Source organism: Scyliorhinus torazame, chromosome 5 (assembly GCF_047496885.1).
Source record: "Scyliorhinus torazame isolate Kashiwa2021f chromosome 5, sScyTor2.1, whole genome shotgun sequence".
In the NCBI taxonomy this organism is placed as follows: Eukaryota; Metazoa; Chordata; class Chondrichthyes; order Carcharhiniformes; family Scyliorhinidae; genus Scyliorhinus; species Scyliorhinus torazame.
In genome coordinates, this window is record NC_092711.1 from 104,481,256 (window position 1) to 104,505,245 (window position 23,990).

Sequence of the window (23,990 nt, forward strand, 5' to 3'; positions counted from 1 at the left end):
AGCAGGTTCGATCAACAAGTGAATCTATTCCAACACAGAGAACATTTAAACAGCCACTCTCCAGTAAGAATGTGCTGATCATGCATGAAACCTTTGAATCTTTAAACTAGGGCATGTTCCGCTGGAATAATAGCAAGATGTCCTGGCTTACAAAGTATTTGAATGGTCTCTCTCCAGTGTGACTGTGCTATCTGTCAGTAAATGATATGACCGAGAGCAGCGCTTCCCACATTGAGCTGCTGAGTGGTCAATCTGCAGTGTCATGACACCCTGGGCCAGTGCGTGGTCAATTCCAGCCCCACTTGACAAGGAGTCACAACACAATGAAATTTAACTTTTATCTTAAAATACCCCATGTCTTCAGATGGCCAATAACTACAGTCACCTGGCCTTGTAAATTTAAACACTATTAACCTTATATTATTAACAGTAACTATAATTAAATAGGCAACACATGCAACTGGTTAATTCTACTATCCAATGACTAGGACTACGGCGCTGAGAACCCGGGTACGAATCCCAGCCCTGGGTCATTGTCCATGTGGAGTTTGTACATTCTCCCCGTGTCTGTATAGGTTTCACCCCCACAACCCAAAGATGTGCAGGTTAGGTGTATTGGCTATGCTAAATTGCCCCTTAATTGGAAAAAAATAATTGGGTGCTCTAAATTTATTTTTAGAAAAATTCTATCTAATATCTAACTCTCAACCATCTCCCCTGAACTCACCCCACCCTCTACACATAGACAGACAAACAAACACAGAGGGGAAAGAGAGTGTGAACTTAATGCCGACAATAAAAGGTTAAGAGTCTGTTTCAGATGGAAGTATTGCAGTTAGTTCCTTCACTCTCGGCTTTAAGATGGATGTTGCCTTTACATTCAGTTTGCAATGGTTTTCACAGTAGACTCACAGAACGAGCAGGCAACCAGCATTTGAGAGAGAGAAAGTTTCTTCTTCCAGGGTCTAGAAGTTTCATGCCTTCAGACAGTACGCAGTAGAGCAGAGTGAGAAAGCTGCTTCCACCGTGAGGGTCCAGTGGCTTCGCCTGGGTTTTCTCTGAAAAACTACACCTGATAAGAACAAATCGCTAGCTGTTGCCGGGTGGAATACTGTCCCTAGCCAATCCATTGATCACCAGTCAACCAATTGGAACAAACCCCTTATATCTCTAGGGTGCCATAAAGTCTGGATTTGTCTATCCAAAATAGAAAACTTGATAACACAGTGTACAGTTTTGACACTTTGAGTTGCTTACTTCCTCTGCTCGAGTTAAATGTATGTCTCAATGGTCCAAAATAATAAAGAGAAAATTAAAGGAATACGAATTAAGGGAATCAACCGTAAGATCCATATAGCAACATGACTGTATCATGGGTTCCCAGATCAGAGAGGAAGTCCGTTCATTCCCAGTCAGTGACTTGCACTTTATAGCACCTTAACAGTAATGACAACATTCCATAACCCTTCACAGGAACATTAACTGTCCCAATATTTAAATAGTTGATTGCTGACATTTTTATGCTCGTCTCTCCAATTTAATCCCAAAACACAGCTGTAATTCCCACAGTCAAAACAAGAATGATCTGCTTTTCTCGACATGAATCAATGGCACTGCAAAATAGCATTCCATAACACACTGACAGTTGTGAAACCACTGGTCCTCTGATTCATGGTTAATTGACCTGCCAGAATGCAACATAAACGTGAATTGTGTGTGTATTTCATGTTTATTACATCACACACATATTTTAGTAAAATGTCTTTCAACTGATTGATCCCAGACTGATTTATTCCACCAATATTAATAACAAATGTTTCATGTCTCCAGTTTTGTTTTACTGCTCCTGTATTCAGCCAATCTCAATTTTTTCTCCGTGCATTTCTTGCTGGTAATTTCTCTCTTATTTTATTCTCCGTACTGTTTAAATCAGTTTCCCATCTGTGTTGTGTCTCTCCATCCAGATTATTCAGACATTGTACCCAGGTTGGTTAAGATTTCAGCATTATGGTTTGTACATTTGATCTGCTAGGTGTCTGCCATTTCCCCCAGTCTCTCTCTTTGTCCTCCTGAAGTTTGTTGTGATCAGTCTCACTGTTTCCTATATTTCCATTTCCCCAGTCTCTCTCTGTTCTCCTGGAATTTGTTACTATCCTCCCCACTATTCCTGTATTTCAATTTTCCCCAGTCTATCTCGGTGTCATCCTGAAATTTGTTATGATCAGCCTCACTGTTTCCTATATTTCCATTCCCCCAGTCTCATTCTGTTCTCCTGGAATTTGTTACTATCCTCCCTATTATTCTTATATTTCTATTTTCCCCAGTTTCTCCCTGTCCTCACTGTTTCCTATATGTCAATTTTCACCAGTCTCTCTCTGCTTCCCTTAAGTTTGCCCGATAGGACAGGACATGTCCCATATGTGTTTGCTTGGGTGTTGGTGTATCCACGAGTGCCTGGTATGTGTGTTTGTAGAATATATTGGTGTGTATGTGTGTCTGTATATTTTCTATGAAGTCGACATAGTTAATATAGAAAGGTACAGGAGGTGAAGTGGCTGCATAAAGCCCCATGTTCGAGGTATAAAAGAGCTTCCTTGACCTTGTTACTAATGATAGTGAATACACTCTGAAAATAACAATTTCAAAACTATTTTCAAAAAAATTTAGAGTACCCAATTATTATTTTTTCAAACGAAGGGGCAATTTAGTGTGGTCAATCGACCTAACCTGCACATCTTTGGGTTGTGGGGGTGAAACCCATGCAGACACAGGAAGAATATGCAAACACGGACAGTGACCCAGGGCCAGGCTTCAAACATGGGTCCTCAGTGCTGTAGGCAGCAGTGTTAACCACTGCACCACCGTGCCACCCACAATTTTAAAAACTAAACGTGACTACACATGCGTACTTATAGCTTCCTACATTACAACAGTGAATATATTTCAAAAGTACTCCATTGGCTTTAAAACACTTTAGGAGGTCCAGTGGGAGTGAGGTTTTATAGAAATGTACATTTGTTCTCACTGTCCCTACACCCGGACATATTACACTCTGTGTCCTCACCAAAATAATTGATAAAGGTAGAGTCTTAATCTTGTGTAATAACCAGTGTTGACACCATTTTGAATACTCTGTGAAACTCCAGACACACCATATGCACAATTATTTGTTGTAAAACACAGCGAGTTGTTGTGATTTGGAATGCATGGTCTATAAATGGTGCTGGAATCTCATTGGACTGTAACTTCCAAAAGGGAATTTGGTACATTCTGAAAAAGAAAACAAAAGTCAAACTCTGGGATTAATGGGTCGCTGTACAAAGAGCTGGCACGGGGAAAATGGGCCAAATAGACTCCTCTGTGCTCTAGCAGCCTTGTGTACATGTAAAGGGAGTGGTAACAACCTGGAACCTACTGCCTATGAGGGTAGGAGATGCAGAGATGACGGAAGGATTTCAATTGGAAAGGCAGAGAGAAATAAACCTACAGGGATTCGGGGAATGAACGGGACAATGGACAGACTGGTTTCCTCCACAGGGAGCTGACATGGTCCCAAAGGGCTGAATGGCCCCATCCCCCACCCTCCAGATGCTGTGATCTCAGGAGAGAAATTCAGCTGCTCCAGTCTCCAACTAACTGGAGTCCCTTATCTCTGGTGCCATTCCAGTCCAAAGATGTGCAGGTTAGGTGGATTGGCCATGATAAATTGCCCTTAGTGTCCAAAATTGCCCTTAGTGTTGGGTGGGGTTACTGGGTTATGGGCATAGGGTGGAGGTGTTGACCTTGGGTGGGGTGCTCTTTCCGGGGACTGGTGCAGACTCGATGGGCCGAATGGCCTTCTTATGCATTGTAAATTCGATGATAATCTATGATCTATGATTCTTATAAATGTCCTCTACACCCTCTCTAAGTACTTGACATATTTCCTAAAGTGTGGGGCCCATATATAGGTTTCCACTCTAAAGGGTAGAATTGATAAGTCCAGGGTTAGACTGCACTGGGAGAACTTTCAACATTGGTGATCTCCATTTAGAAAAAGGAAATAGAGGCACTGGATAAGGTGCAACAAAGATTCATAATATACAGAACTGAGAGCATTTAACACTCAGGTTAGGCTGGGGCTGCTTTTTTCTGGAAAAGAGAAGACTGATGGGTGCCCGGATGGAAATCTTTAAGATTATGAAGGAATTCAATAATCCAATAGGAATTTCAGTAGAAACCTCTTTACCCAGCGAGTGGTGAGAATGTGGAACTCACTACCACAGCGAGTGGTTGAAGTGAACAGCATGAATACACTGAACGTAAAGCTAGATGCATACATGAGAGAGAAAGAATAGGAGATGCTGATGGGGGAGATATAGAGGGGTGGGTGGAGGATCATGTGGAGCATAAATACGGACACAATCCATGGCTACCCTCAGCCAGTATGGGAATTTAACCTGTGCTGTTGGTGTCACTCAGCACAAACCAGCCAACTGAGCTAACTGATCCCCGTGTCAATCTGTAATAATTCCTTAAATATTGCCTGAGATTGCCCGTCTCCCACCATACTATTTAATGTTGTTTCCCAGGGCACCTCAGACAACTTGCCCGTTTTCTTCTGTGAAAAGCACCGAGATAAATTAAACAAAAGAACAATGTAAGCACCATAGCCCATCTTCATGGCAATGTGGCATGATTTTTGCGGTTTCCAAACAGAAATGGTAATGAAACATCTTCTAACCTCACTCTTTCACCCTTGTGAAATGTGAAACCAGATGTTCGCAAGAAGGCTCAGAGAGAATCAGGCCACTGGAGACGAATTCGTGAGACTGGCCAGTCCAGCAGAAAGAAATCCTCTGACCATCCCCATTGACCAACAGAATGAACAAAATGCAGTCCTGGATGTAATTGAGAACAGAAACAATAACAGCAGAATCCAATCCCTGTAATCAGTTGCAAACTTGTTGGTGTCTCAGAAAGAGCGATGAATTACTAAATCCCTTCGCACATTGAGGGCAGGTGAATGGCCTCTCCCCAGTATGAACTCCCTGGTGTGACTGCAGATGGCATAACCAAGTGAATTGTGCAAATAGATGTGAACGGGTGTGAGATAATGGGGATTATGGAGACATGGCTGCAGGATGACCAGGGATGGGAACTGAATATATTCAGTATTTAGGAAGGAGAGACAAAAAGGAAAAGGCAGTGGAGTGGCAGTGCTGGTTAAAGAGGAAATGAATGCAATAGTGAGGAAGGCTATTAGCTCTGACAATGTGCAATCTGTATGGGTAGAGCTGAGAAACACCAAGGGGCAAAATAATAAGTGGGCGTCGTATACAGACCCCAAACTGCAGTGGTGATGTTGGGAATGGCACAAAACAGGAAATTAGGCTGATTGTTAAAGTTTCTATAGGTATATGACGAGGAAAGGATTGGTGAAGACAAACGTAGCTTCCTTAGTCAGAAACAGGGGAATGTATAATAGGGGACAAAGAAATGGGTGAGCAAATAAATACATATTTTGGTTCTGTCTTCAGAAATGTGGACACAAATCAGACACAGAAATGTTGGGGACGCAGGATTTAGTGAGAGGGAGGAACTGAAGGAGATCAATATTAGTAGCGAAGTGGTGTTGGGGAAATTGATGGGATTGAAGGCTGATAAATCCCCAGGGACTGATAATCTGCAACTCAAAGTACTTAAAGAAGTGACTCTCTGTGGTAGTCTGTGTAGAGGTATTACGGTACCTGGTAATGCTGGAACACCATTGGTAGATATTGTATGTTTCTTATTGGTCAAGCTGTATGGTAGTTCTGCCCTGCAAGGCGGGGTATAAGAGCCCGTGCCGCCCCAGCAGCAATCTTTCTGTACCTGAGCTGCTGGGGGAAACATCTAGCTTATTAAAGCCTTCAGTTGGACTACAACCTCGCTTTCGTGGTGATTGATCGTGCATCACTTTAATAAGGTAGATTTAAAAGGATGGAGCTCCGAATCAAGCCGGAGTGTCTGCAACTTAGCCCCCACGTGGCAAACTCCGCAGCAACCGTCAAGCACTGGCTGGCGTGTTTTAACGGATATCTCGGAACAGCCGAAAACACACCCACGGGAGAACAGAAATTGCAAGTCCTGCACTCAAGGGTGAGCCCAGAAATTTACACCCTCATCGAGGCCACGGACGACTTTGATGCTGCATTGGAGCTGCTAAAAGGACATTATATTCGCCGGGTAAACCAGGTCTACGCCCGACATCTGCGAGCAACGAGGCGACAAATCCCTGGGGAAATCACTGGAAGAATTCTACAGTGCGCTCCTGGTGTTGGGGAGAACCTGCAGCTGCCCGCAAGTTTCGGCGAGCGACCACACAGAACTTTTGATCCGGGACGCTTTCGTTGCAGGTATGCTGTCCTCCCAAATCCGCCAGCGATTGCTGGAGAAAGACACCCGAGACCTCAATGAGGCACAGGCCATTGCAGGCTCCCTGGATGTGGCTTCCCGAATCGACCGCGCTTACGTCCCCGACCATGTGGCAGCCCCCTGGGCAGCGTGGAACCCCCCCACCCACCGTGGCCGGCCCCGAGACATTTCCCAACCCCCCCACAAGCTTGTGCTGCAAGGCGGCCTGGCAACCCCGGGGGGCCCCGCTGCTACTTTTGCGGGCAGGCCATGCACCCCCGGCAGCACTGTCCGGCCCGCGCATCCACCTGCAAGGGATGCGGTAAAAAGGGCCACTTCGTGGTGGTATGCCAGGCCCGGACGGTCGCTGCAGTCTCCGGTGGCGATTGCGGACCGCCACCACAACCCTCTCCACAGTCCCCATGCGGCCAGCGAGCGCCACCATCTTCCTCCTCCAGGGCCACATGCGGCCCCCGGGTGCCGCCATCTTGTCCTGCGGACGCCACGTGCGATGGATGGGCACCGCCATTTTGTGCCTGGCACCCGCCGCAGCCCCACGCACACCCCAGCCACCAGTCCCACCCTCCCTCTCACAGGTGCCCCCGTCCCAGGAGGATCGGTCCTTCCGCCGGCCCTCTCAAGCCCCCCCGCCCACAGACGCACCCCGCAGACGCTCCCTTCTCAGGTCAACCGGTTTCCCCACCAGCACCGTCTAGGGGTGTTGAAGCTGCCACAGAGATCGAGGCTATGCTCCCAGAGTCACAGACGCCCGAGCCTCCACCGGCATCAGCACCAGAGCTTCAACGATCACAGAGGACAACCAGGGCCCCCGATCGACTGATTGCTTCATTTTAAAGTTTATATAGTTAATTGTGAATCTGTAAATAGTTACGACAATAAGACAAAAACGCTGTATGGAGGTATTACGGTACCTCCATAATAACTATAACTTCTACCACGTTACCATGTTGTAATATCAGGCCACCACCCCCGCCGGACTCTTTTTTAACAGGGGGTGAATGTGGTAGTCTGTGTAGAGGTATTACGGTTCTTGGTAATGCTGGAACACCATTGGTAGATATTGTATGTTTCCTATTGGTCAAGCAGTATGGTAGCTTCGCCCCGAAAGGCTGGGTATAAGAGCCCGTGCCGCCCCAGCAGCCTTCTTTCTGTACCTGTGCTGCTGGGGGAAACACCTAGCTTATTAAAGCCTTCAGTTGGACTACAACCTCGCTTTAGTGGTCATTGATCGTGCATCACTCTCGAAATAGTGGATGCATTGGTGGTCACCTTCCAGGACTTTATACACTCTGGAACAAATCCTGCAGATTGGAGGGTGCCTTATGTAGTTCCCCTATTTAAAAAAAGAGATAGAGAGAAAACAGGGAATTATAGACCAGTAAGCCTGACATCGGTAGTGGGGAAAAGTCTCAAATCCATTGTCAAAGATTTTGTAGCAAAGCACTTATAATAATAATCTTTATTGCCACAAGTAGGCTTACATTAACACTGCAATGAAGTTCCTGTGAAAAGCCCTGAGTCGTCACACTCCGACGTCTGTTCAGGTTCACAGAGGGAGAATTCAGAATGTCCAAATCATATAACAGCACGTCTTTTGAGATTTCTGGGAGGAAACCAGAGGGGCCGGAGGAACGCACACACACACACGGAGAGAACATGCAGACTCCGCACAGACAGTGACCCAAGCCAGGAATCGAACCTTGGACCCTGGCGCTGTAAAGCAACAGTGCAGCCCCACAAAACATAGAAAGCAGTGACAGGATCGGACAGAGTCAGCATGGATTTATGAAGGGGAAATCATGCTTGACAAATCTACTGGAATTCTTCGAGGTGTAACTGGTAGAGTTAACGAGGAGGAGCCAGTGGATGTGGTATATTTGGACTTTCAGATGGCTTTTGTCCCGCATGAGAGATTAGTGTGTAAAATAAAAGCACATGGAATTAGGCGCAGTGTGTTGATATGGATTTTAAAAAACTGGTTGGCAGACAGGAAACAAAGAGTAGGAATTAATGGTCTTTTTCAAATTGGCAGGCAGTGACTAGTGGGGTACCGCAGGGATCGGTGCTCGGACCCCAGATATTCACAAGATATATTAATGATTTTTAAAAAAATTTAAAGTACCCAATTCCTTTTTTCTAATTAAGGGGCAATTTAGTGTGGCCAATTCATCGACCCTGCACATCTTTGGGTTATGGGGTTGAGATCCACGGAGACACAGGGAGAACTTGTCTCCACACAGACAGTGATCCGGGGTAGAATTGAACACTGATCCTCAGTGCCGTGAGGCAGCGGTGCTAACCACTGTGCCACCCGATATATTAACTATTTAGATGAGGGAACAAAATGAGAAAGCAGACTATTATCTGAACGGCCATAGATTAGGAGAGGGGACTATGCAACGAGACCTGGGTATCCTCGTACACCAGTCACTGAAGGTACACATGCAGCTACAGCAGGCGGTAAAGAAGGTAAATGCTATGCTAGCCTTCACCGCGAGCGGATTAGAGTACAGGAGCAGGAATATCTTGCTGCAAATATACAGGATCTTGGCGAGACCATACCTGGAATATTGTGTGCAGTTTTGGTCTCCTGATCTGAGGAATTATGTTCTTGCTCCAGAGGGAGTGCAGCGAAGGTTTACCAGACTGATTCCTGGGATGGTGGGACTGATGTATAAGAGATTGAATCAGTTAGGATTGTATTCGCTGGAGTTCAGAAGAATGGGGGATCTCATAGAAACCTATAATATTCCAACAGGACTTGGCAGGGTAGATGCAGGATAAATTTTCCCGATGGTGGGAGTGTACAGAACGAGAGGTCGCAGTCTGAGGACAGACCATTTAGACAGAGATCAGGAGAAATTTCTTCAACCAGAGAGTGGTGAGCTTGTGGAATTTGTTACTGGAGGAAATAGTTGAGGCCAATACACTGTATGTTTTCAAGAAGCAGTTAGATACAGCACTTAGGGCGAAGGGGATCAAAGGATATGGAGGGGAAAGCGGGATTAGGCTATGGAGTTGGATGATAAGCCATGATCATAATGAATGGCAGAGCAGGCGCAAAGGGCCAAATGGTCTCTTCCTGCTCCTATTTTCTATGTTTCTATGTAATCCCTTCCCACACTAAGAGCAGGTGAACGGCCTCTCCCCAGTGTGAACTCGCTGCTGTGTCTGTAGGTTGGTTAACTGAGTGAATCCTTTCCCACACTGAGAGCAGGTGAATGGCCTCTCCCCAGTGTGAATTCGTTGGTGTGTCTGCAGACTGGATGACTGAGTGAATCCCTTCCCACACTGAGAGCAGGTGAATGGCCTATCCCCAGTGTGAATTCGCTGATGTCGCAGCAAGGTGGATGAATCACTAAATCCCTTCCCACACTGAGAGCAGGTGAACGGTCTCTCCCCAGTGTGAACCCGCTGATGTCTCTGCAGGGTAGATAACTGAGTGAATCCCTTCCCACACTGAGAGCAGGTGAACGGCCTCTCCCCAGCGTGAACCTGCTGGTGTCTCAGCAAGGTGAATGAATCAATGAATCCCTTCCCACACTGAGAACAGGTGAACGGTCTCTCCGCAGTGTGAACTCGCTGGTGTGTCCGCAGGGTGGATAACTGAGTAAATCCCTTCCCACACTGAGAGCAGGTGAATGGTCTATCGCCAGTGTGAACTCGCTGGTGTGTCCGCAGGGTGGATAACTGAATGAATCCCTTCCCACACTGAGAGCAGGTGAATGGCCTCTCCCCAGTGTGAACTCGCAGATGTTTCCGCAGGGTGGATGAATCAATGAATGCCTTCCCACACTGAGAGCAGCTGAATGGCCTCTCCCCAGTGTGACTGCGGCGATGAATCTCCAGCATAGATGGGGCTCCGAATCCCTTCCCACAGTCCCCACATTTCCACGGTTTCTCCATGTTTTGGGTCTCCTGGTGTCTCTTCAGATTGGACAATCAGTGGAAGCCTCGTCTACACACAGAACATGTGCACTGTCTCTCCTCACTGTGAACGGTGTGATGTTTTTTCAGGCTGCGTAACTGGTTTAAGCTCTTTGCACAGTCAGTTAGGGTCTGGTTTAGCACAGGGCTAAATCGCTGGTTTTGAAGGCAGGCCAGCAGCACGGTTCAATTCCCGTACCAGCCTCCCCGAAAAGGCGCCGGAATGTGGCGACTAAGGGCTTTTCACAGTAACTTCATTTGAAGCCTACTTGTGACAATAAGCGATTTTCATTTTCATTTCACTGGAACACTCTCACTCGGGTGTGTTGTTTGGGTCTCGGTGCTTTTCCAATTACATGCACGTTTAAAATCTTTTGAAGCCGATAGATCGGACAAACATTTCTCCTTCTCGCCGATGATATTCAGAGCCCGATGATATTCAGATCAGAAGGAATCGAGTGAGTTTGTCACATCGAGACGTGATGTTTGAGATTTCTGTCTATAATTCCTCCTCTTCCAATATCCTTTAAATGCAATTTACAGAAGTCATCAGTTAGTACAGGATAGAAATTCAGAAGACAATTCTATTTCAATCGAACATTATTTACTCTCTTGTTCTCAAAAAGCTCTAAATCTCCATCTCACACACTCTCCCTCCATTCTCACTCTGCTGTATCTAATATTCACCCTCCCAATTCTCCTGAAGGTGCTGATTCATGTGGATTGACAGATCCAAGCTCAGCTCACTGCTCCCTGACCAGGACACAGAGATTAGAATAGGAGCAAGAGTAGCCATTCAGCCCACCGAGTCTGCTCAACCATTCAATGAGATCCTTGGCCGATCGATCGCAACACCATTTTCCCCACACAATCCCCATATCCCTCGACATCTTCAATATCTAGAAACCAATCAATATTTGCCTTGAACATACCTGATGACTGAGGCTCCACATTCCTCTGGAGTCGAGAATTCCAAAGCTTCACCACATCCTCGAGTGAATAAATCCCTCCTCATATCAGCATTCTCTCTATTTTCCTACCTGATCCCCATTACCCTTAACTCCATTGTCAATAAAATATCTGTCAACCTTGTGCTTGAATATATTCAATGACCCCCAGATACAACTGGTCCCTGTGGAAGAGAAATCCAAAGACTAACAACCCTCTGAGGGAAGAGATGACTGGAAATCTATAACCTAGTCACAGTCCTTTATTACAAGATGAGAAATAATAATAAATTTACTTTATTACAAACTGTAAATAACATATCTAATCTGGACCATGCAACAAAACTAGACATATCTCTGTCCATTATTAATTTCATTGCCCTGAAATGTCAGCCATCTCCTGGGGAACCCACCCCTTTAATTGTCAACATTAGGAAAGAGACAATCCTTTTTTGAAATAAATTTAGAGTAACCAATTATTTTTTTTTGCAATTAAGGTGCAATTTAGCGTGGCCAATCCACCTACCCTGCACATCTTTGGGTTGTGGAGCTGAGATCCACGCAGACACAGGGAGAATGTGCAAACTCCACATGGACAGTGACCCAGGGCCGGGATCGAACCCGGGTCCTTGGCCCTGTGAGGCAGCAGTGCTTCACCATGCTTTTTGTCAGTCAAATAAATGCGTCAACCTGTTCAGGCAGTGTTTTTCAAACTTTTTTCCGGGTACCCATTTTTAATCAACCGGCCAACCTTCGGGACCCAACCCGGCCGACCTTGACGACCCACGCCGGCCGACCTTCGCGACCCACCATTTTCCCTTACCTTGTTTGCAGCTGACAAAAGGGAGGAATCGCAATCGCGTCAAGCCCGTGATGTCAATGTTCAGGGGGTGTGACCTACTCTCTGCCTCCCTTCAGACATGAAGAATACATAGAATTAAAAAAAAAATCTTCTGCATCTTTGATTGCGCAAATTCGCTGGCAACAGACGGCTTTTTTTTTTACAAGTTCGGGGCGGGGGGGGGGGGGGGGGGGGGGGGGGTTATTTGATAAGGTTTCACAGGAAAAAAATGCAGAAACTGAAAATGTTTTCATCCTCTAGAAATTGGAGTTATCACATTTCGCCCAAACATTACAATTAAATATTAAAAAATAAAAGACACTTAAAAATCAATCAATTAATTGATAAAGCTTCCAAATACAACCTGCAGGCACTTGGAATGTTTAAAATCAAGATTAAAAACGCTGACATTCTTGGTTGAAGTTACAGCTGCGGTGAAACCATCGTTGGATCATTCGCCATTCTTGGAGAAAGAGACTTCCACTTCATCATTTAGCCACTTCCAGAATACAAAATGGACACTCGCAAAGAACATAGGGAACTGTGGACAATACTAGAAAACAAGTAGACACAGAGCCTGAATGCATATTTGGGAAACAGCTCCCAGACAGGATTGAAACTATGGGTCGATTAGCATATTGTTGGCCCATCTCCGGGAAACAAAGGAATGACACTCAGGTAACCGATACTATTACAGACATCCTGGTGCCAGTTCCCCAACCAAAAAGCACAAACAAAGCAGAGCCAACAGCCACCTAAGACACGCCCAGCCATCAGGGCACCCACCCCTTCATTTGTCAAGATCGATAACAGTGATCGATAAGCGGCGCAATTAATTGGGACTAAGTTTAAGGCCCGCCTAAAAGCGCGCAAAGCCCCTCCAAGTACAAGACCATAAGATATAGGAGTGGCAGTAAAGCCATTCGGCCCATTAAGTCCACTCCACCATTCAATCATGGCTGATTTCAACTCCATTTACCCGCTCTCTCTCCATAGCCCTTAATTCCTTGAGAAATCAAGAATTTATTAACTTCTGTCTTAAAAACACTCAACGTCCCGGCCTCCACCGCCCTCTGTGGCAATGAATTCCACAGACCCACCACTCTCTGGCTGAAGAAATTTCTCCTCATCTCTGTTCTAAAGTGACTCCCTTTTATTCTAAGGCTGTGCCCCCGGGTCCTAGTCTCCCCTGCTAATGGAAACAACTTCCCTACATCCACCCTATCGAAGCCATTCATTATCTTGTAAGTTTCTATTAGATCTCCCCTCAACCTCCTAAACTCCAATTAATATAATCCCAGGATCCTCAGACGTTCATCGTATGTTAGGCCTACCATTCCTGGAATCATCCGTGTGAATCTCCGCTGGACCCGCTCCAGTGCCAGTATGTCCTTCCTGAGGTGTGGGGCCCAGAATTGCTCACAGTATTCTAAATGGGGCCTAACCAATGCTTTATAAAGCTTCAGAAGTACATCCCTGCTTTTGTATTCCAAGCCTCTTGAGATGAAAGACAACATTGCATTTGCTTTCTTAATTACAGTCTCAACCTGCAAGTTTACCTTTAGAGAATCCTGGACCAGGACTCCCAAATCCCTTTGTACTTCAGCATTATGAATTTTGTCACCGTTTAGAAAATAGCCCATGACTCTATTCTTTTTTCCAAAGTGCAAGACCTCGCACTTGCCCACGTTGAATTTCATCAGCCATTTCTTGGACCACTCTCCTAAACTGTCTAAATCTTTCTGCAGCCTCCCCACCTCCTCCATACTACCTGCCCCTCCACCTATCGTTGTATCATCGGCAAACTTAGCCAGAATGCCCCCAGTCCCGTCACCTAGATCGTTAATAGATAAAGAGAACAGCTGTGGCCCCAACACTGAACCCTGCGGGACACCACTCGTCACCGGTTGCCATTCCGAAAAAGAACCTTTTATCCCAACTCTCTGCCTTCTGCCTGACAGCCAATCGTCAATCCATGTTAGTACCTTGCCTCGAATACCAAGAGCCCTTATTTTACTCAGCAGTCTCCCGTGAGGCACCTTATCAAAGACCTTTTGGAAGTCAAGATAGATAACATCCATTGGCTCTCCTTGGTCTAACCTATTTGTTATCTCTTCAAAGAACTCTAACAGGTTTGTCAGGCACGACCTCCCCTTACTAAATCCATGCTGACTTGTCCTAATCTGACCCTGCACTTCCAAGAATTTAGAAATCTCATCCTTAACAATGGATTCTAGAATCTTGCCAACAACCGAGGTTAGGCTAATTGGCCTATAATTTTCCATCTTTTTCCTTGTTCCCTTCTTGAATAGGGGGGTTACAACAGCGATTTTCCAATCCTCTGAGACTTTCCCTGACTCCAGTGACTTTTGAAAGATCATAACTAACGCCTCCACTATTTCTTCAGCTATCTGCTTTAGAACTCTAGGATGTAGCCCACTCTCCTAAACTGTCTAAATCTTTCTGCAGCCTCCCCACCTCCTCCATACTACCTGCCCCTCCACCTATCTTTGTATCATCGGCAAACTTAGCCAGAATGCCCCCAGTCCCGTCATCTAGATCGTTAATATATAAAGAGAACAGCTGTGGCCCCAACACTGAACCCTGCAGGACACCACTCGTCACCGGTTGCCATTCCGAAAAAGAACCTTTTATCCCAACTCTCTGCCTGACAGCCAATCGTCAATCCATGTTAGTACCTTGCCTCGAATACCATGGGCCCTTATTTTACTCAGCAGTCTCCCGTGAGGCACCTTATCAAAGGCCTTTTGGAAGTCAAGGTAGATAACATAGGTAAGTGTTTTTAAAGGAAAAACTTACCTCCCAGAAATCACTTGCGCACCGCTCCCGCCGAAGTCCCAAGGCCTGCTCCTGTGAAGGTAAGTGTTTTTAAAGGAAAACTTACCTCCCAGAAAACACTTGCGCACCGCTCCCGCCGAAATCCCAAGGCCTGCTCCTGTGAAGGTAAGTGTTTTTAAAGGAAAAACTTACCTCCCAGAAATCACTTGCACACCGCTCCCGCCGAACCCCCACGAGAGAATCGCTCTCTTTGAATTGGCTCTCGAAGCGGAGAGACCCTTCCACCAGCATCACCAGAAGCAACTCAGTTCAAGGTCAACGCTCGCTATCAGACGGACGACCTTAGCTGTTCTCCTGTATACCTTCGAACCCAACAGCCTCAGATCCGAACAACAGCCATTGTTCCTCTGACTAAGTGGGCACCCGAAGTTAAGTATAGGCGTTAGCATTAGAGATAGTTTACAAAGAACAAAGTTGGTAGTACTGTTGTGCATGAGTAGATCTTACTGTGCGTGTAAATAAATTATTAAAAGTTGGCTGCTGCGGCTGTTGCACACGGATTTGCGTGTTTGGGAGCGCCGTGACGGACGGCTCCGCGGCCCTCACGACACCTGCCCACAACCCACCCGCGGGTCGCGCCCCCGACTTTGACAATGCCTGTGTTAAGGAGACGGGTGGGGAGTTGGAAACACTTTGTGGAACCGTGAACCTTCACATAATTTTTTTCCTCCCAATTAAGGGGCGATTTACCGTGGTTCCAGGTTGGGCTCAAATCATCAATGAGGACTCTGATCTCTGGCAAGGAAGGAAACCCTGGCAGGTGGGCGGGGAAGATTCACTAACACCCGCTGGAGGCCCCAAAACCTCAATAAGACCCATTGATTTTATTGTCAGTCTGCAGACAGGAGAACTGAACCCAGGCAGAGGAGAGGGAGGGAGAAAACTGCGAGTGAGGAAAGAGATGGGGAGATGGGTTTGGATTTCAGCCCAGGGAGGAGGGAGAGTGTGTGGGACGTGGCAAAATGTTCCAGAGAAACTAGAATTGTCTGTTCAGAATTTCTATCCTGGACTGACAGTGATGGCTGTAATTTTTTATTTTAAATTATTACAAAATTCTTATTACCCCAATTAAAGAGTAATTTTAGCATGGCCAATTCACCTACCTTGCACATCTTTTTGGATTGTGGGGGTGAGACCCGCGCAGACATGGGGAGAATGTGCAAACTCCATACGGACAGTGAGCCAGGGCTGGGATCTAACCCGGGTCCTCGGTTAACCACTGCCCCTAGTGATGACTTTTGTAAACTCCTTTTACAGGATATTACAAGGGGAGGATTTACAGATGGAAACTCAAATCAAACTTCACATCAAGATTTAACAGAGTCACTCCATTCATCAGGACCTAAATATCATTGGCCTGTGAATGTGGAAGAAGAAATGTTTGTCTGTTCTGTCTGTAAGAAAAGGTTTTCAAGATCAGTGTGACTGAAAAAAACCCGATACACACTCGACTCGAGTGAGTGTTCCAGTGAACTGACTGTGGAAAGAGCTTTAACCAGTCACACAGTCTGAAAAAACATTACACCATTCACAGCGGGGAGAGACCGTACACATGCTCTCTGTGGGGACAAGACATAAACTGATCGTCAACGTGGAGAGGGACAAGGACACCAGCAGCTTGCTGAAACCATGGAAATGTGGGGACTGTAGGAAGGGATTCAGATCCCCATGTGAGCTGGGGACTCATCACCGTAGTCACACCGGCGACAGACCATTCACCTGTTCTAAGTGTGGGAAGGGATTCACTCAGTTATCCGAGTAAGGATTCACCAAGATGTGGGAGCCGGCTGGTGAGGAAGCTTCAGGCTGCTCTGTGTAAGATAGGAGTTTGATTCGGGATGGTATACCCGCAAAGCTGCAGCTCGCATAGGACTTCCATTTTGAGACACTGGAGGAGGAGAACATCGTAAAACATGGACTGGAGTCCAGTTATCTGTATTGGACAAGATCTACGTTTCCTATGCGATGGGATGGGTGTTGTGATTTCCTCTATATAGTTTTGATATTTTCTGATAAAATCTGTTTTTCTGTTTGGGGTGAAGGGAGATTTTCTTTATGAAGCACAATGTAGACATATAGGGGGTGGGAGGGAGACGGGTTAGCTACCTGATGACTAAAGAACTGTTTTTGTTTTACTCTGAGTGTATGGGTACGTGTGTGGCAGCCATCTTGGGTGGACTCTTGGCCTGTACAAAAGATAAAGAAAAGCTGTTCAATAGCAGATTATAAAAGGATTATGGGACACAGATTTATGATTGTGAGCAAGATCTACAGGGGAGGTTTTACACAGTGAGTGGTAATGATCTGAACTCAATGTTTACACACAAAGGTCGATAATCTCCAGGTCCGAATGGTGCTGTCAGAATTTGATGTAAGGATTGGTTGTGAGTTTCCTGTCTGCAAACCCCTTTCTAAGCCCCTCTGAAAGAAGTTTACAAAGGCATCACTGTCAGTCCAGAAATGAAATTCAGGAAAGATAAATATTTCTCCTGGTTTGAGTTTGCGGTGTGTAAATCCTCCACTAATAATCCCCTGTAAAAGGAGTTTCCAACATTAATCACTGTCAGACCAGGATAGAAATTCACAACATTCTCCCCTCCTGCTTCCTGGTCCAGGATGACCACTCACCCCCCCCGCCCCCGCTGCACACTGTCCCTCTTGTCCTCAGCAGTCCCTTGATTTGAGGGTGTTGTCTACTCAGGGTTGGGAGTTTCTGCCTTGGGTCTTCATGTGACTGAACAGAGCTGCAGAGCTTTGGACACATGGGACAGAAGGTCCAATGAATCTTAGAATTTACAGTGCAGAAGGAGGCCATTCGGCCCATCGAGTCTGCACCGGCCCTTGGAAAGAGCACTTCATTTAAATACACACTTCCCAACCTATCCCCTCAACCCAGTAACCCCACCCAAACCATTTTGACATTAAGGGCAATTTAGCATGGCCATTCCACCTAACCTGCACATCTTTGGACTGTGGGAGGAAACCGGAGCACCCGGAGGAAACACACGGAGACAGTGAAATGAGAGTGAAATCCAGGGAGCAGGATTGGCTTCCTTTTCTTTCCACCTCTACCACCGCTTTGCATCATCAATAAGACATTGGGATTCAAAGACTAATCCAGTTTGATGGACAAGTTGTCTCCATTCTGAACAATGGGGAACAAGCTCCTCCCACTCATTGAAACATCGCCCCGACAAAGATGACAATCGCGCATGCGCCCTGATGCACATCCAATAAAGATGGCGGTCGTTACCCCGAGCCGAATTTGAGGAGCTGCAGCCCTGCTCGGTACAAACTGGGTCCCGTCAATATTTCCGCGGGTTGCGGCTTACAACAGCTTTATACAACGTTTCCGCCCACCGCCGCGATCTCTCGCTCCCTACATGTTGTTAAACGCCACTTACCAATTTCGGATCTCAAGAAGACGCCCTTCTGCTTTGTCATTACCCACACTGCGCATGCTTCAATCACAGCGGACCCCGCCCCTCAATCTTTCCGATTGTTTGGAGGACCAGCCGCTCCCGGTCGGTCCTCCAGACCCGCCCCCCTCTTCCTATTGGTCGGGAGCTGCCGTCAATCACCCGGACATTGTGACGGTTACAGATCATGAGAGCGGCCACAGGCTCAGGCTGATTCGCTGATTGTCCAATAATAACAGTGGGAGTCTCAGTGGGACAATCAGACAATAATAGTGGAGATGGGGCCCAGAGGAGAAACAGCAAAGGATTCACTCACTTTGAGAGTAACAAACACAGTGCCTGTTCCCATAATAAGAGTCAGGCTGCAGTGTGTGAGTGAACATATCATTGGATCCAATGTAGAATCATGGAATCCCCTCAGTGCAGAAGGAGGCCATTCGGCCCAGTGAGTCTGTAGCAACCCCCTGAAAGCGCAACCAACCTTCGCGAATTCCCCACCCTATCCCCACAACCCCTCCCAGTGACAATTTAACACAGCCAATCCATGTAACCTGCACATCTGTGGACTGTGGGAGAAAACCAGAGCATCCGGAGGAAATCTATGCAGACACAAAGAATGTACAAACTCCACATAGAGAGTGACCCAAGATCAGAATGAATCATAGAATCTACAGTGCAGAAGGGGACCATTCGGCCCATCGAATCTGCACTGGCATTACCTGATCTGGCCAACTCACTGAAATGTGGTTAATTCTGAATTGCCTAGCAAGCCACTCAGTTTAAGGGCAATTAGGAATGGGCAACCAAGCTGGTTTGCCCGTGACACTCACATCCCATTAAGAATAGAGAAAATCAAAGGGCTGTTTCCAGTGCCGGTTTCAAAGGAATCAGTACTGGCCCTTCACTCCTGGTTTACATCATTGATTTGAGAGTAAATGTGGGAACATGAATAAGATGTTTACCTGTGACACAAAAATGGTTAAACACTTGATAGTGAGGAAGAAAGCTGGAGGGAAAACAAGGCAAAGGATTACATGATAAATGGCAGGACAGGACTAGTTAGGCCAGAGCTAGATTCCTGTACACAGGAAGATTGCACTCGAGAGAGTAGAACAAAGAAAAGTACAGAACAGGAACAGGCCCTTCGGCCGCCAAGCCTGTGCCTGTCCGTCTAAACTAAAATCTTCTACACTTCCTGGATCCGTATCCCTCTCTTCCCATCCTATTCATGTATTTGTCAAGATGCCCCTTAAATATTCCTGCTTCCACCACCTCCTCCGGCAGCGAGTTCCAGGCACCCAATACCCTCTGTGTAAAAAAAACTTGCCTCGTACATCTCCTCTAAACCTTGCCCCTCGCACCTTAAACCTGTGCCCCCTAGTAATTGACTCCTCTACCCTGGGAAAAAGCCTCTGACTATCCACTCTGTCTATGCCCCTCATAATTTTGTAGACCTCTATCAGGTCTCCCCTCAACCTCCATCATTCCAGTGAGAACAAACCAAGTTTATTCAACCGCTCCTCATAGCTAATGTTCTCCATACCAGGCAACATCCTGGTAAATCTCTTCTGCACCCTCTCTAAAGCTTCCACTTCCTTCTGGTAGTGTGGCGACCAGAATTGAACACTATACTCCAAGTGTAGCCTAAATAAGGTTCTATACAGCTGCAACATGATTTGCCAATTCCTATACTCAATGCCCCGGCCAATGAAGGCAGGACAGAGGGGATTTACGAACATCAGCCAGAAATTGACAATGTTTGCTCTGAGGAAAGTTTGGATAAACTGGGGCTGTTTTCTTTGGAACAGAAAAGACTGAAGAGAGACCACAATGAAATTATGAAAAGCAGCCTGGCTAGCTCAGTCGGCAGAGCATGGGAGTCTTAATCCCAGGGCCGTGGGTTCAAGACCCACTCTGCGCGCTTCAGCTTCTTTAATCGGAGAACATGGAGCGGAACTGTTTTATGGGTGGCACAGTAGCACAGTGGTTAGCACTGATGCTTCACAGCACCAGGATCCCGGGATTCAATTCCCACTTGGGACACTATGTGCGGAGTCTGCACGTTCACCAGTGTCTGTATGGGTTTCCTCCCACAAGTCCCAAAAGACGTGCTTGTTAGGTGAATTGGACATTCTGAATTCTCCCTCTGCATACCCGAATAGGTGCCAGAGTGTTACTACTAGGGGATTTTCACAGTAACTTAATTGCCGTGATAATGTAAGCCTACTTGTGACAATAATAAAGATTATTCTAGATGTATAAAATTCTGGGGGATCATGGTGGCACAGTGACTCTGTGCCTGTGTGCTGGGGACCCGGGTTTGATCCTGGCCCCGGGTCACAGTCTGTAAGGTGTTTGCACATTCTCCTATTGTCTGTGTGGGTTTCACCCCCACAACCCAAATTTGGGGCAGCACGGTAGCATTGTGGATAGCACAATTGCTTCACAGCTCCAGGGTCCCAGGTTCGATTCCGGCTTGGGTCACTGTCTGTGCGGAGTCTGCACATCCTCCCGGTGTGTGCGTGGGTTTCCTCCGGGTGCTCCGGTTTCCTCCCACAGTCCAAAGATGTGCAGGTTAGGTGGATTGGCCATGTCAAATTGCCCTTAGTGTTGGGTGGGGTTACTGGGTTATGGGGATAGGGTGGAGGTGTTGACCTTGGGTAGGGTGCTCTTTCCAAGAGCCGGTGCAGACTCGATGGGCCGAATGGCCTCCTTCTGCACTGTAAATTCTATGACTATGTACAGGGTAGGTGGCTTGGCCAAATTAAATTGCCCCTTAATTGGAAAAATATATAAATTTATATATTTTTAAATTTCTGAGGGATCTAAATAGATTGGATAGGAAGGTCCAATTCCCTTTGGTTGAGGGATACATATAAAAGGGGGCAGAGATTTAGGGAAGGACTAGGAGGTTTAGAGGGTGGTGAGGATCTGTGACATGCTGCCGGAAATGATGGCAGAACCCCTCATAACATTTATAAAGTATTCAGATAGACATTTGAATTGATGTAACTTAAAAAGCTACATACCACAATCTGGAAATTGAGATTAGGCTGACTACCTATTTTGTAGCCACGATGAGCTGAATGAAATGCAATAGGAACAACAAACTTTAATAAAATCCGGGATAGTAACTCACTACTAACAAGGTCAGCATTTGCCCAGTTTAGCTGCCAAGTATGCTAATGCGGTCATTTTAAAATTTACCTGCATACATAAGAGTACAACAGCAAATTATTTAACTTCTCCAATGTGATCGGTGTAATTAGTCTCAAATTTAACCTGCAATGGTCATTATAAGTTTCCCAGTCACTCTGATATCTGAAATCTTTATCCACGGACAGAACAGACAAACCATTTTACCTCCCAATGATATTCAGGTCCTAATGAATCGAGTAAGTCTGTCAGATGATGATGTGATGTTTGGTTTGAAGTTCCCGTTGGCAAATCCTCCACTTCCTGAAGGAGTTTCCAAAGGACTTTCACTCTCAGTCCAGGAGAGAAATTCACAAGATTCTCTCTTCCGGCTTCCGGGTCCAGGACGGCCGCACATGCGCCCTGCAGTACCTGAGAAAGAGGCGGCCGCGCAGGCGCCCTGCTGCACCTGAGACAGGTGGCGGCCGCGCAGGCGCCCTGCGGCATATCGACCCCGAAACAGATGACAGTCGTCAACAGGGACCGTTCAGAGAGAAAAACACCGATGCGGCCGCCCCATTCGGTACAAACACCGAACTGTATCAAACGTACCTGAACCAATTTATCACCCCTAGGAACGTAACGGAATAATGGCGGATAAGCCTACCAGGAATGCCTGGCGCGGATGAATACGCCCTATCTCCATCACAGGAGCCAGAACGCGCAGGCGTCCGAATGTCCCGCCCCCGGAAGTCGCCTCTCTGTGGAGCATGCGCGGTGCTGCTCCGGGCTGAGCGCAGCCGCAGTGAGAGTGAGTGCGGCTCCCACAGGCTGAATGAGATCCGCAGCGAGCGGGGACAATGGTGAGAACCCAAACCCCCCAATAAGACCCATTGGTTTGATTGTCAGTCTGCAGACAGGAGCTGGAGAACTGAACCCAGGCAGAGGAGAGGGAGGGAGAAAAGCAAAGAGATGGTGAGATGGGTTTGGATTTCAGCTCAGGGAGAGTGTGTGGGACGGGGATTTACAGCTTTAGGGGACCAAAAGAGAGAAACTAGAATTGTCAGTTCAGAATTTCTACCCTGGATTGACAGGTGATGTCTTTTGTAAACTCCTTTTACAGGATATTGGAAGTGGAGGATTGGCCGACAGAAAACTCAAACCAAATATCACATCGAAATCTGACAGTCACTCAATTGATTAAGAGCTCAATATCTTCATTCTTTGAATTTGGAAGGAGAAGTGTTTGTTCTGTTTCAGCAGTGTGACTGCAAAAGCACCGAGACCCACCCCCAATGAGAGTTTTCCAGTCCACTGACTGTGGAGAGAGTGTGAACCAGTCACACAGCCTCAAAAAAAGTATCATATCATTCACTGCAGGGAGAAATTAAACGCTTGTTTGTGTGTGGACAAAGCTTCAACCGGGAGAGACATAAAGCCCCCTCACCATGGAAAAATTGTGGAAATGTGCAGACTGTGGGAAGGGATTCAGTTACGATTTTTCACAGTGCTCAGCAAAGGTTTATACCAACAAATAGGAAGGACGGTAGAAGGAGGGAAAATTGACCGTGGATATCTAAGGAAATAAGGGAGAGTATCAAATTGAAGGAAAAAGCATACAAAGTAGCAACGATTAGTGGGAGACTAGAGGTCTCGGAAATCTTTAGGGGGCAACAGAAAGCTACTAAAAAAGCTATAAAGAAGAGTAAGATAGATTATGAGAGTAAACTTGCTCAGAATATAAAAACAGATAGTAAAAGTTTCTACAAATATATAAAACAAAAAAGAGTGGCTAAGGTAAATATTGGTCCTTTAGAGGATGAGAAGGGAGATTTAATAATGGGGGATGAGGAAATGGCTGAATAACTGAACAGGTTTTTTGGGCGGTCTTCACAGAGGTAGAGATGGGCAAGCTAACGGGACTAAAGGTAGACAAGTCTCCTGGCCCTGATGGAATGCATCCCAGAGTGCTAAAAGAGATGGCTAGGGAAATTCCAAATGCACTAGTGATAATTTACCAAAATTCACTAGACTCTGGGGTGGTCCCGGCGGATTGGAAATTAGCAAACGTGACACCACTGTTTAAAAAAGGAGGTAGGCAGAAAGCGTGTAATTATAGGCTAGTGAACTTAACTTCGGTAGTAGGGAAGATGCTGGAATCTATCATCAAGGAAGAAATAGCGAGGCATCTGGATGGAAATTGTCCCATTGGACAGATGCAGCATGGGTTCATAAAGGGCAGGTCGTGCCTAACTAATTTAGTGGAATTGTTTGAGGACATTAGCAGTGCGGTAGATAACGGGGAGCCAATGGATGTGGTATATCTGGATTTCCAGAAAGTCTTTGACAAGGTGCCACACAAAAGGTTGCTGCATAAGATAAAGATGCATGGCATTCAGGGAAAAGTAGTAGCATGGATAGAGGATTGGTTAATTAATAGAAAGCAAAGAGTGGGGATTAATGGGT

At 46.2% G+C, this 23,990-nt stretch overlaps 1 protein-coding gene and 1 long non-coding RNA gene across 4 annotated transcripts in view; one reads left to right on the forward strand and one right to left on the reverse strand.

Annotated features, from left to right (window-relative positions):
• The window catches only part of LOC140419320 (uncharacterized), a 270,976-nt gene that overhangs the window by 140,766 nt on the left and 106,220 nt on the right, over positions 1–23,990 (forward strand). The window lies entirely within an intron of this gene.
• On the reverse strand, positions 7,841–22,103 carry LOC140419313 (uncharacterized). Of its 3 annotated transcripts, none has more exons than XR_011945690.1 (3): positions 21,753–22,103; positions 12,094–12,182; positions 7,841–10,847 (listed from the first exon to the last, which is right to left on the reverse strand). It is a non-coding gene; the product is annotated as an uncharacterized lncRNA (long non-coding RNA). The 3 variants fall into 3 exon arrangements; XR_011945691.1 differs by lacking the exon at positions 21,753–22,103 and adding an exon at positions 18,375–18,749; XR_011945692.1 differs by lacking the exon at positions 12,094–12,182.